The 13067-nt window shown below is 36.5% G+C and overlaps 1 long non-coding RNA gene across 2 annotated transcripts in view; it reads left to right on the plus strand.

Annotated features, from left to right (window-relative positions):
• LOC104693138 overlaps window positions 1-13067 on the plus strand; it is a 45013-nt gene that overhangs the window by 8087 nt on the left and 23859 nt on the right. For both annotated transcript variants that reach the window (XR_005604066.1, XR_005604067.1), the window contains exons 4-5: window positions 2734-2940; window positions 10266-10496. This is a non-coding gene — a long non-coding RNA (uncharacterized LOC104693138). The remainder of the gene's footprint in view (window positions 1-2733; window positions 2941-10265; window positions 10497-13067) is intronic.

The following is a 13067-nucleotide window of genomic DNA, read 5'->3' on the forward strand; positions in this document are numbered from 1 at the left end:
TACCTGAATATGTGTTAATTACCGTGTCCTGCTCTCAACGTGAGTTTTCTCTGTCCTAATAAATTGAGAAGGATGTATCTGTCCTCTGTGTCCTGAGAATATTTTGCCAAGATTTTTCCTTATGGTTCAGTATTGCAACTTATAAATGCTGAAAAAGAGTTTTTCTCAGTACAACTGTTGAAAGAATTGTAAGAAATTTTTTATATAATATTTTGATAAGTCCCTGACCTCCAACTGGAGGCTAAAATTTACCAGGTAACCTAAATGTATTTCTTTTAAAGTTCTGACTTTGTGTATACACATAATTTTCTAAAAATTAATGTTATTGGAATGCTACCTCTGAATGGTAAATAAATCTGAATATTTTTTTGCAATGTAAATTTTTTCCTGATCTGATTCCATAGACTATCTGAATAGGCTAATCCTACTCCTCTCAAGAGGAAGAATATTTTATTTTGTAGATTTTTGTCCACCCAACCTGGGACCATAAGTTGCTATACTGGGATAATTAGAAGGGGGTTGAATCAATAGGAAAAGGCCAAGGTATGTTTTCAGCTGGAATTGCTATCAGAGAAATAGTGCTGTGAGTCTGTACCTGAAGTTTTTTATGTTAATTATTTTTTTAGAATAATATTCTTAGAAAATAATCTAATGGAGTGCCAGCAGTTCTGTAGTGCTTTTCCAAATATAGTTTTGACTTCTTTTAAAGGGAGAGGGAATGAGAGGTCTAATCTGAATCAAATGGTTAGCCTTCTTCTAGAAAATATCAGTTGACTGGACCATAATAGCTCTTTTCAATCTATATTCAATTATCTGTTAAAACCAGCTTATACGTGGCCTGTCTAGCATAGTAATGTGGTGATCACAGACCTAAAATTACTACTCTAAATAGGCCTCTTACAAGACAATATACATGGTTATCTCTTTTCCAAAAATAAATACAAGGTAGAGCCATCCCACAGCAAGATCTACTGATGGTTGCAGGTAACAAATTATAATTCTTAAATGAATTATTTTGTTCCTTGTAACCTAACTACAATTACCTGAAATGGCATAAATGACACAGACAAGTCAGAAATATTTACTCAGATGATAGAGAACTTAAATATTCTTACAACTAAAATTGTAAGAATATTTTGGATTCAGAAATTTTTCCTGCAGCGGAGATTTAAATGTCAACGTGTGGCAAAATAAGTGAAGATTTTTTTGCCACATGCAAGTGCAGTAGTTGTCCACCACTTGCTTTCAGCATGGTCATAAGCTGGTAAACAAGAGGAAAGGGGTGGTTATATTCAGAGGATTATGCATGTATATGTGTATCATCTACATCAATAGAATCAATATTGTGAATGTCCCCTGCTGAGAAAATCGTCTGCATTAAAAAGCCGAGAGGTAAAGAAATCAAATATAAACAAAACGGAAGTTTTTGGAAAGAGAAAGCTTATTGCTGGAAGCAAAAATGTTAAAGTACATGATGGTCTCTAGATTATAAGTAATGGAAGTTCTTCTTTTCTAATGAACTATTCAAATCTTTAAGGAGCAATTGAGACCACCAATCATAATGTTGTTTCAGTGTTATTACTGTCAGTGTTATTACATCCCCATGTTGTGGGCATGGTGTTCAAGGATCCTGTTTCTCTTTTATAAAACATAACACTCTTGGGTAACTGGTCTCATTTAAATTCAGGTATGATGAGAAACATTGTATATTGTATAATAGTGCCTTACTTTTTTTCTAGCTTGATTTATTACTTTCACAGGGAAATGAAAAGTAGGCTCTTTTTTTTCCCCCATGCTAATGAGCCATGTAAGCTAAAGTGAGCAGGGGAATGTGGTAGTCTGTGCTATGATTTGTCTGCTCTGTTCTTTCGTGGCTACAGTCCTTGCCTTGCAGCAGACTTTGCTCTTCCTGGGAGACCATATATGAGGCGGCGTGCTTTCGGGCTGCCTACACAGTGGCTACGACTGGGGGTTGTGACTGCTAATAAAATGCTCACTCTAGTCTTACCTCTCAGTTTCTTGGTAGCAAACATAAATGGGTTGAAGTAGTCCTATATAGGAAGTCAGGGGTTTTATTTAATGGAAAAAAGAGGAAATTTCTTGTTTCAACTGAAACAGAATGAATGTGGTATTTTTAAACAGTGTCTATATCAGCAAGCAAATGAAAGATTTTGGTAGGGAAAAAAAAAACCACAGTAATTTCTAGCAATTCAAGGCCAAGGAAGAAGAAAACGAAAGTGTGACGTTGAAAATATTAGTTTGGATGTAATTAAAATGACCCTACTACTTTGAGAAGACTGAAAATTATAAACAATGGGAGTTAAGTGATGAAAAAGTGAACATGCTATAAATATTAGGGGGTGTTTATACTTTTAATCATAACACTGCATAGGTCCTTTCTCTCATATTTTTTAACATGAGACATTGATAATCAATGACAAGGTCTTCAGAGAAGTAACCTTAAAAAAGGACGAAGAGCTTCCCTGTCACTGCAAATATTTAGACAGTATCTTTGCACTTGAGGTATTTCAGAGATGGCTCAATGCCAACATGTTTTGAAAAATCTCATTCCATGACTGTTGTAGTAGGAACTTCTTTTTCGCATTTCTGAGGTTGTTTCCCTGTGTTTATTTCCCTAGGTGCCTCTTTCCATTCTCTGTTTTTTCCCCCTCTTCTCCATTCACTTTCTCTCTTGGCTTCTGACCTAAGACTGAAATCAATTGTTTCCTACAGCATATGGCACAGACAGACTGAGATGAAACAGTTTATCCACCCCTGACCAAACTCAAGAGAACCAGAAAGAGAAAGACACCTGCCAAATTCATCCAGATGGTATCCCAGACCAGAGAAGCAGGCCAGGGCCCAGAGCTGCACCTATTATGCCAACCTGCCTGCTCAAGACCTGCAGATATACCTGACCTGCAGTGACCCCAGCAGAGAGTAAGCAGAAAGTGTATTTTCTGAATCTTCTCATTCTGTTTTTCTATTGTTTCATTTTGTAAACAAAAATAGCTCTCAGAATAACATGGCTATAATCAATGGAGAAATTTTATCTTATTAGTGGAAAAAAAGTTTAATGAAGTAAGAGAAACCAAGGTCCATTCTCTGAAAGAAATGCAGTGTTCCTTACAACCATGGTATATATGCATTTTTTCAATATCTACTCGAGTTTAAATACTTTTATTTATTTTTTTAAATTTAATTTAATTTAATTTAATTAATTTCAATTCAATTTTATTTTATTTTAGTTTAGTTTAGTTTTTTTTGTTTTGTTTAATTTTCTGAAAAACAGAATTAGATAATGTTTTTACTATATTGGGTCCACTGGGCTCATCAAATAACAGTATACTCAGCAACTACCTCCTTTCCTTTTTTTTTTCTGGTTGGTAGGGATGAGTGGGACGTGAAGATGATGAAAACCAAGTGTCATTTTTTAGTGTACATGTTAAGAAATTATCTGAAAGTTAATGGATCTGGAGAGCTTGAGGGTTCACATTTGACCTGCTTATAGTTATTGGTTCAGGCCTTTCGCAGTCATGTAGCTGTTGAAATTCAACAGTTATTCTCAGTTTCTAGTAGAGTCAGCATCTATTTTTTCACCTACCAATTTAATCATAGGTTTTTGGGAGTCTGGATCCATAAAGAGACTTAAGTATCACAATGCTGACTGTTGCGGAAAACCTAACTTTTAGCCTTCCTGCTAAACAGGGGAATCCACAGCCCCAAGTCAGTTTTAAAGGTTCTCTAAGCAATACATAGAGAGAATTAGGCACATAAAAACTGGCTTTAAAGAACCAGAATTTTCAGTAGGAGACTGTTTAATCCACCTTTTGTGAAACATGAAGGTCAACATATTGTGTATATGTGTCCTTATTCCTTTCAGGCTTTGGCATCTTCCTTTACTCAGATATTTATCTGTGAATTTTATCTTACATTAGTTCATGCACAACTGGTCTTAGCTATATCTGACCTCAGATCTGAGAAAGAGGAAGATTTGGATGAGTAGAAAAGTGAATCTTTTTGGCAGCTAGAAAAATGTAGTGGCCAAGTGTTTACAGACTGTTGCAAGGTATGTAGTCTAAATCAGTTTCTTATTTTCTTCATTCCAAGACTCATCCCTTACTCAAAGGACCAGTTATGAAAGTATTATGTGATAACATTCTATCATGCTGAAGTTTTGCCAATGCATGAAATATTTTATCATGCCACTGTGAAAATAGCAAGGCTCTCATATGTTGACGAAGTCATTATCTTCTGAATCCCGAGTTCTATTACTTGCTCCAGTAAACAGTTGTTAATTTTATGCACTATAGCATGACTTCAAAAGGACACATCCAAAAGAGGACTGAAGTTCAAATAAACTTAGTTCTTCAAATTAAGTGAAAATCCTGGGATATCCAAGAAAAATAAAAGGAAATGTGAGAGTTATGAACTATGAACTGTATTAACTATGGAAATTTTAAAATTGTTACAGTAAACAGTTTTTTAAACCCTCTTTGCACAGGGATAAGTAAGATTAAGAGGTCGGAGCACTTAAGTACCTTTTACAGAACAGACATAAAAGAAGATAATTGCAGTGGAAGCAGAAGATAGACATAATTGTTACTAGAGATGTGTGTCTATTAATGAGAAAGTGTACAAAGAAACAAGGCACAGAGCATGCACCTCATTCAATCATTAAAAGACAACAGGCAGCCATTGATGGGCCTTAAGTAAGTATAAACAGTTTGATAAGAGATTAATTAAAGAAACAGAACAGTCAACAATTAAATAATTCTCACATTTGAATGTTTTAGGGGTTCTGAGGAGGGAAAAAAGGGATATTAATAAAAGGACAAACTCTTTAGTTATCAAGCCCTGAATAAGAGACAATGTCTAGCAGCAAACATGAAGGAGCCAGTTTGTGACTCAGAGAGCTAAAATTTGCTTTATTGTATCTTGTTTGTTCCAAAAGAATCTCGGTACCTCTAAATTGTCATTTTAGAGGTTAAGTTGCGTAGGAGTGAGGATGAACAGCAATATTTGTCTGACAGTTTAGTTAGCATTACTGCAATGAGGGAGTCAAGTGTCATCCTTAAAAGGACCACACAAAATATTGATCTAAACCCAGCCATTGTTATGGGCCACAGTGAGGGCACTCATGATGACAGCTTGAGGCACATTAGCCAGCAAAAGTATATCCGTAGTAATTCAAGTACAAGGCACTGTTCCTGGGCTGATCCGGTGTACCTGTAACCTTCACTAGGTTGAATGTCTTCCACTTGCCCGGGGCAAAGTACTTACTTTCTGTAATTTTATATGTATACCTTCTGTCTCTACTTATAAACCCAAGCAAAGACACAGCTCATCTCTAAACAAAAAGTTTACTTTTTGTTGAAGAAAGGACTACATCTACTTAACTCTTCTCAAGGAAGTCTTTCAATTTTAATAAGCTAGAAGATGGCCAGAATAGGCAATATCTATCAACATTTTAGTATCAGATAACCTAGAGAGGTTTTTCAGTCTTCCAACAGATTTTTCTACATTCTGCTGAAGAAGTCTGGCAGCTACACTGGAGGCCTGACATTCAAACTTACCTGAAATGTAATGAGATGACTCCATTTTTCTCCTATACAAAACCTCTGTATACTTTCCATGTCTGCTGAGACAACCCAGCCCATCCTCAGTCTCATAATTTCTTCTAATTTTTCTTTGGTTTTCCAGATCTCCTAATGTTTTTCCACCATCAGTATACTTCACTTTGAAAATCAGGTGTATGCCATCCAGTTTTGTTATTTGTTTCTTGTGTTCTAGAAGGATGATTAAAACAAGCAAGAAAACAGAAACAAGGATATCAACTTTTTTTTTTTTTTTTTTTTTTAATTTCTGCTGGAAAGATAAACCAGATTACTTCTCTTCCACATAGCGTACAAGACATGAGAGGAGATGGGACCTTTCCTAATGAAGACACATCTGCTTCACCACTGATTGAATAGCCTAACAAGATTACTGCTGGAGCCTTGTCTTTCCTTAAAAGTTAGTTCACCCAGACTGATAAAAGTATAGACCAGCTTTCCAGCTCTGTAATATAGTGCAGATGTCTCAGTGTTCCCTATGGACAAAACACAGACACGAGTCTGCGTAGTGTTACTGTGATTCAGTGTCATTCATGCAATAATGTTCTAAGAGAACATCTACAGCTACACATAGATGTACACTCCTTTATATCTATACCTCTCAGGTTCTTGTATATGAAACCAAGCAGGAGTAATTTTTAAACCATAGAGGAATGATTTTAGGCAATTACGTAATGTCTATAGCTTTCCAGTAAAAATATTAAAAAAAAAAATTAAAGCAATTATTTTGTATGTTACAGCTGCCAGTCTTAAAGAACAAAGTATTTCTAAGTTGTCTGAATAATTATTTAATATCTGTTTCTGTTGTCTGGACCATCTGCACAGCCACATGACCTCTTTTAAAAAAGGATTTGTAAGAACTTGAGCTTTACTCAAAACAAAAATAAACAATTTGCCATTGCTGCTCTAAAGCTGTTAAGAACTTTACAACCTGAAATGCTTTGTAAAGCCAGAAAGTACCCTATCTTCTTTCATTATTCTTCATCCTCTGAGGCTGGTACAGAACAAAGATGAGTCTTGAACATATGACTATTTTTATATCCAGAACCATCTCCAGCAAATAAGTTGTATATCTCACTTGCTAACAAAGGTTAATAAAACATGCCAACAAAAGTTGAATGAAGTTGTCTGAAGACCAAAATTTTTCAATATAGCTCACTTAACTTCCACTATACTTAATGTACAGGACACAAAGTGCTTCAGATTCTTTGTGCAGTGGATGTAAAAATATCCATCTTATGGTCCTTATGGTTTTGTTTGATTGTTACTATTGCAAATAGACACACACCAATTCATAAAGGAACATTTTAATGTAACAAGTAAATTACAATTGAAGAACAATCAGAATCAAGATTTCTTGGTTGAATGTTGAACCTCTGAGTGCTGCTTTGGCCAATAAGCCTTACCTAAGCAATTTTTTGGAGGACTGGGGAGCAAATATGGTCCACCTATCATACCACCTTACTGCTGAATTTATATATAAGTGATGGCGACTGAAGCTTAGGCCTTGTGTGTCTGACAGAAAGTGCAGAGGTATGTTACTAGGTAGCAGAAAACAGAATGGGTCTTATTCCTGAGAACAGAGTTGTCCTGAATTAAATATAACTCAGGAGTGCCTCTGTGCTTCAGTTTAGTCAGAAGGGAAGATGGTGCCTGAGTTTCACTGGGATGGTGCACTGAGACTTTTCAGCTTTAAAGCTGTCATGCTGTGAGAGCCTGCAGAGGCCCTACAGATAAAGCTGTGTAAGGCTGACATTTGCTGAATACAGTCCTTAATGATCACACTAGATCTCTCTGAAGCCATTTGTGATCTGAAAGCTGGAAAAAACACCCTTTTAAGGGAAAAGGTAAAAAGCTGTAATGAAGATAAGAGGAACCCAACAATTCACATTCTGCATTTTTTGGAAGAAAGTTGTTGCCTGTGATCCCAAAGAACTGAGTGTTATGTCAGCTTATCTGAATAATTTTACCAACAAAATAACAGAGCTAGTTTTGCCAATTTAAATTCCATCTCACATTCCATTATGTTCTCAATATATAGTCAAACACAAAGATGAAGGCCAGTTATTTTGTGAGTCATCTTTTGTGAATACACTGCTTGGACTGCAGCTGCCTGTATCTTGGAAAAAAAGCAAAGAAAGAAGAGCAGGAGAAATGGAAAAGTAATGCTTACATCTCCATTTCTAAAGCATTTATAAAAGACAGAATTAGGGCAAAGACATGGGTAAAAAGTATTTATTCTCACTGTAGCTATGGTACAAGAGAATAGTTCTTTGGATATCCAAATGAAATGAAAAAAGAATTTGAGGAAGTAATGGGGGGATGTCAGTGTGTTTTTTTAAAGAGCTGAAAAAAGAATATGGGAGTAGCAGGTCTTAACTAAATGATTCATAGTGAACATTGAACTCTCAATCCAGACTTTATTAGCTGGTGAATCATTTGTGGCAGATTTTTGCAGATACATTGTTTCTTTCAACAATAAAACCTATTATGTCAGGAAAAGCATCCAAATAGTATTACTTGTGATTTTATTTGCTTGTCTTTGGTTTATGTATTTCTTATTGTTTTCTTACCCTCTGCCTTTTCAGCATGTTGTGCTGAGACAAATGGGTACATTTCCTTTAAGTATGTTTTTCATCCTCAAAGACTTGTTTTGTTTTGTTTTGTCTGCCTGAGAGCTGCAAAAGAAACAAGTTGTTGTTTGGGCACAGAGCAATAATAAAACCATTGTACTGTTAGATGTAGTAGTATTAAAGGACAGGATGCTATTGCATGTTTGTGATATTTGGAAACAGTCTAGAAAAGGCAATTCTGAATTTTTAGCTCAGAATAACATTGCAAAAATTAAAATTGAAAAAAGGGGATCATCTGACACAAAGATGTATTAAAATTATGCATGCCATATGTCTTAATGACACTAAAAGTAAAACATTTCAAAGAAATTTTAATATGCCAATATATCTTTCAACGTCATATCACCATCTCAGCAGCAGCATCAGTGAAGTTTAGTTCATATCAGCTCTTTTAGACATCAGCTCTAAAGTTTTATCTTCACTCCTCAGTAAAGGGGTAAACTGTCTTTTCCATCCCACCTCTCCATAAACACCTGCAATTCTCTGGCCTTCCTTCTATATTGTAACTACTGAAAATGCCACTTCACTGCCTGCTGATTTCTATACAGGATATTTGGCAGATTTAAACAGAATATCAACATTTTGGTTCAGATCATCCTAATACTTCTGAAGTGAATTCCCAAGTCTTACCACAAAAGGTGTATTTGTTTGAAACATACTGAGAATATTAGCAAGTGCAGACAAGAGTCCTTTTGGAGGGAAGTTAACTGAGTTCTCCATTCCAGTCAGTTACCAAATGTGCAGCAGTGATTTATAAGGATCTGAGCCAGCTGCTCCACACTATCATGAGTTTCTTCAACACAAATATGTCCTATTAGAAGTATAAGTACTGTCACATGTACTATTGCCCACTACCTCTCAACCCTTTAACTAATGAACCTTATTCATTCATTCACACTTCCTTTCACTCAAGTTAATTTCTGTCTTTTTCATGCATTTGTAGTTCAGTGATATCTTACATATTTTGTCTCACTCGATTTTATTATTACCCCTTTATTATTGCTGTCTTGTGCAAAGATTCGACAAGATCCCAGATGGGTTCCTGAGGAGATGACAGAGCTCATTCCTAAGGAAATGACAGCACCAAAATTTATGCATCAGTATAATAACCTTTTGGAAATATCTAACTGCCTGTGGGCAGCAAGAGTAGGCAAACAATGCCTCAATTCATCTCAGAAGATGAAGACCCTGTTTATGAAGGCTCAGTAGCACCACCACAATTTGGGTGAAATGCAGAAGACGTTCATTGATTACAAGCTCTTGAACTGAACTTCGTGGTGGAGGGCCCCACCACCACTGCTGTCTGACTGCATGCTCACACCTGAGACCTTCGGATTTCCATCTGGGGAAGTTTAGGAGCCTATCTGGCACTGCTTTGTTCTTCTCATTTCTCACTGCAGACAAAAGCACATCAACCTTTCCTACTTGCTCCCTGCCACAGATTGTATCAGGAACCCCCAGTGTGAGGATTCTAGTTTTCAGCCTGAAAAGAAATTGTGGTGTTCTTCTGTACCTGTCATTGTTACATGTGCAGTGGGAGGGAGGAATGACAGCCCTAGTGTCAGAATTGCAGAGAGATGACACATAGCACTGAATCATAAAGGCTGTTTTGTCTTTAAAAGCTGTTCTGAGGCTCTGAGCTGTGAGGGAGTCTTCTGCCTGGCATTTAGGTGTGTCAAAAAACACCTGCCCAGCCTATGTCCTGTGTGAATCTAATTCAGCCCCGGTACTAAGCAAGCCATAAAACTGCACTCACCAGAGTCCTCTAAAGACCTATGCACACGGTTCCATGTCTTTTTCAAAAGCAGTGGGTTATGAGCTGATGATATGATCAAAGGGCCACAAATGGGATGCTTTTCTGTCATTTGGCCTTTTGATTCTCAGCCTACAAACTAGAATGACAAGCAGGAGAGAGGGTATTTTGATTCAGGGTACAGAGCAGTTAGTGGTAGAGCTAATGTTTGCTGTTTGTAATGCTCCCCTTCCTCCTCCCTTGTTCTTTTTTCATCATTCACAGGATACTTCAGCCCTTGGTGGGCTATTGAGAGCAAGCAGTGCCAGAGAAAACCTGCTCCTGGGACTTGACTGGGTCATGGATTTCTCTTCATGAAATTTTAAGCAGCCACTTCAGGCTCAGGTGGCTAATGGCTTGCAGGAAAGACAGCAGGTGAAGGTTTTCATCTCTTGCTTTAGTAGACAGTCTGCAGGCAAAGGCTCGGCTGTGAGTTGTGAAATTCTTTGTGATCAGGTGAGGAGGGAGAGGAGGGAGGCATGTTTTGCCATATTTGCAGACACACTATGATTTCTAATGATACATTGTTTCATTGAATGATCTATTTTCACTTGGTTTGAAATCAGAGTTACCCTGCTAACTTCTAAGACCTCAAGCACTTTACCTGAGAATGCTCGGAACAAGAGATTTTTATTTCTTTAATTTTTTTTTTTTTTTTTTTTAGGATTTGTGTGTATGTACTCTTATGGAAGAAACCAAACAAAAATTAAGAGATTACCATTAGTGTGGGAATTGTATTTCTTATAGAAAGCACAATATTCTTGAAGGCACTTGGAGTATCCTGCTCCACCCTCATATCCCCACCCCTGCCCCTAAATTTGTCATATAGTCCTAACTACCTTATATTTATACAACCAAAGGTACACACCACTCTATTAAGGTTTATCTTTTTCTTGCTCAGATACAACATCTGTGAGTGATGTGAGTAGGCAACATTTCCCAGTGAACCAGCCAGAACCAAATATGGTGAATTATTGTCACGATCTTTTCAGAGAAAGTAGTAAAATCCCCACAAAATTGAGATAGGAATGTGTAATTAACCACATTGACATTATCCACAAATTTATCAGTAGATAATTCAATAGATGGGTACCACATTGTTTAAAAGCCTGTCACTAAAAGCCTGTAATTTTTTCTTGGTGTTATCTATGTTATCCAAACAAGAAGTTTTGAAGAATGGCATCCAAAGTCTTGACCATTATGTTGCTCAAGATAGTGGATTTGGTGATCATAAAATTGTCAGGCCACTGATCTGTACTAGTTCAGTCTTGCAAGACTTGACAAGAGCAAGGCAGAGAGAGGCACTTTCTTTTTAACACAGGTGTGATTTTTCGAAATGTTAAGCCATGATAATGAAGTAGTAGTAGCTCACAGTGCCATGAACTGAAAGAAGAAAGCCTACAACAGTGACTACAAAAAGGGTATTACACTCATTGCTGCTATTCATTCCATATTCCCAAGACAACTTCATGCTGGTATGTAAATTGGACACAGAATAGAAACAGGCAAAAACACAAGCAGGAACTAACTCCATTTCCACTTACGAGATTTTTCTTTGTGCCATGTTGGTGTGGGCTATGATATGCTTCTACCATTTGCCTGACACAGAAAAAGGTCAGTGTGACAGCTGATAATGTGGTCAGGGCTGCAGAATTCCTTTACTTTTTATGGCTTTGTATCATATGTAAAAGAGAAATATTAAGTAGGAGACAGAACTAAACTATCCTGAAGTAAAACAGAAGACCACACAGACTGTGCTGTAAGGACAGAGTTTCAGTTTATTCACTCCTGTTGTAACATTAGGAGGTAATTACCTGCTAATGTAGAACTAGCCAATGAATCCTGAAGGCTGTGTTAAATTTTCACTTTGGAAAATTTAAATCTAAATTTTCTCTCCATAGCCCTGTCTTCAAAGCATCTAATTTCATATGGTTCCTTGGACATGAAGAATGATTCCTGTAACGCTAGAAAGACTTAGCAGTGATAATGCAGACAAAAGCATGTCAGATCAGTTTTATTCATGGAGAGGGCCACTCTCTGAAGAACAGTGAGAGTAACCAGCAGGGGAAAATATAATTAAAGAAATCCTTCCATAGTCCCCTTCAATTTTCTCTTTAGTCAATGGAATGGAAAATACATAATACTTATATTCTTAGCCACACCACCAGACCAATCCCTAATATTGATAAAAATTATTTACCTTTGCCTAACTGTAGCTTTGATTTTGTATCATCATCATAGTGTTCAAACACTGTACAGTTCAATCAGAGCTTTGCAATGAGGAATAGAACTATAGAGAAAAACTCTGTATTTCCTATTATTTCTTGATAGGTAACAAAACCCCAGAACAAGCAAAAAAAAAAAAAATGTTAGGAGACAAATTCTCTTATCCAGCAAGCTTGCAGGTCTATCACTGAAGCTAAGAATCACAGCTGCACTTAGGACATTAAAGAGATGAGATCCAGTCTATATATAGCCCTTCTCTAATAAAACTGCTGTTAGGAATTTAAGGTGTTCTCTTTCCAATGATTATTCAGAATGTATTTTTGGTGCAGCTGGAAATATTTTATTAACAAATAAGCAAACCTGAGGAATGAGAATGTAGCACAGCTGATAACCTTAAAGGTAAATATAAGAATTTGTTATTACTTCTAGTGCAAATGCAGATGCAGCCCTCAACACTAATGTGTGATCAGTGACTAATGTCAGATCAACATGAAAGACTTCAAAGGCAAGAGAAGTTCTCTGATCATGAATCCTCACAGGGTACCATATGATTACATAAAAGTATTGGAGTTTCTGCATAGAAGATGACTGGTTAAAGGTCATAAAAATAGATTTATTTATTGACAAGCATTATGATGATTTCAAAGCAAAGCTATAGAAAATATTTTTCTAATAGTGTTATTTTCTGTCCATCAAGTGACAATTTAATAACAGTTGTTTTATAAACAGAAATGTGTATCCTACCAGTAGGGGTTGGGAAGGCTCACGTCATATTCAAGACATGAAGTAAGTTTGCTCAGA

The sequence above is a fragment of the Corvus cornix genome, chromosome 1 (genome assembly GCF_000738735.6).
Source record: "Corvus cornix cornix isolate S_Up_H32 chromosome 1, ASM73873v5, whole genome shotgun sequence".
NCBI classification, from domain to species: domain Eukaryota; kingdom Metazoa; phylum Chordata; class Aves; order Passeriformes; family Corvidae; genus Corvus; species Corvus cornix.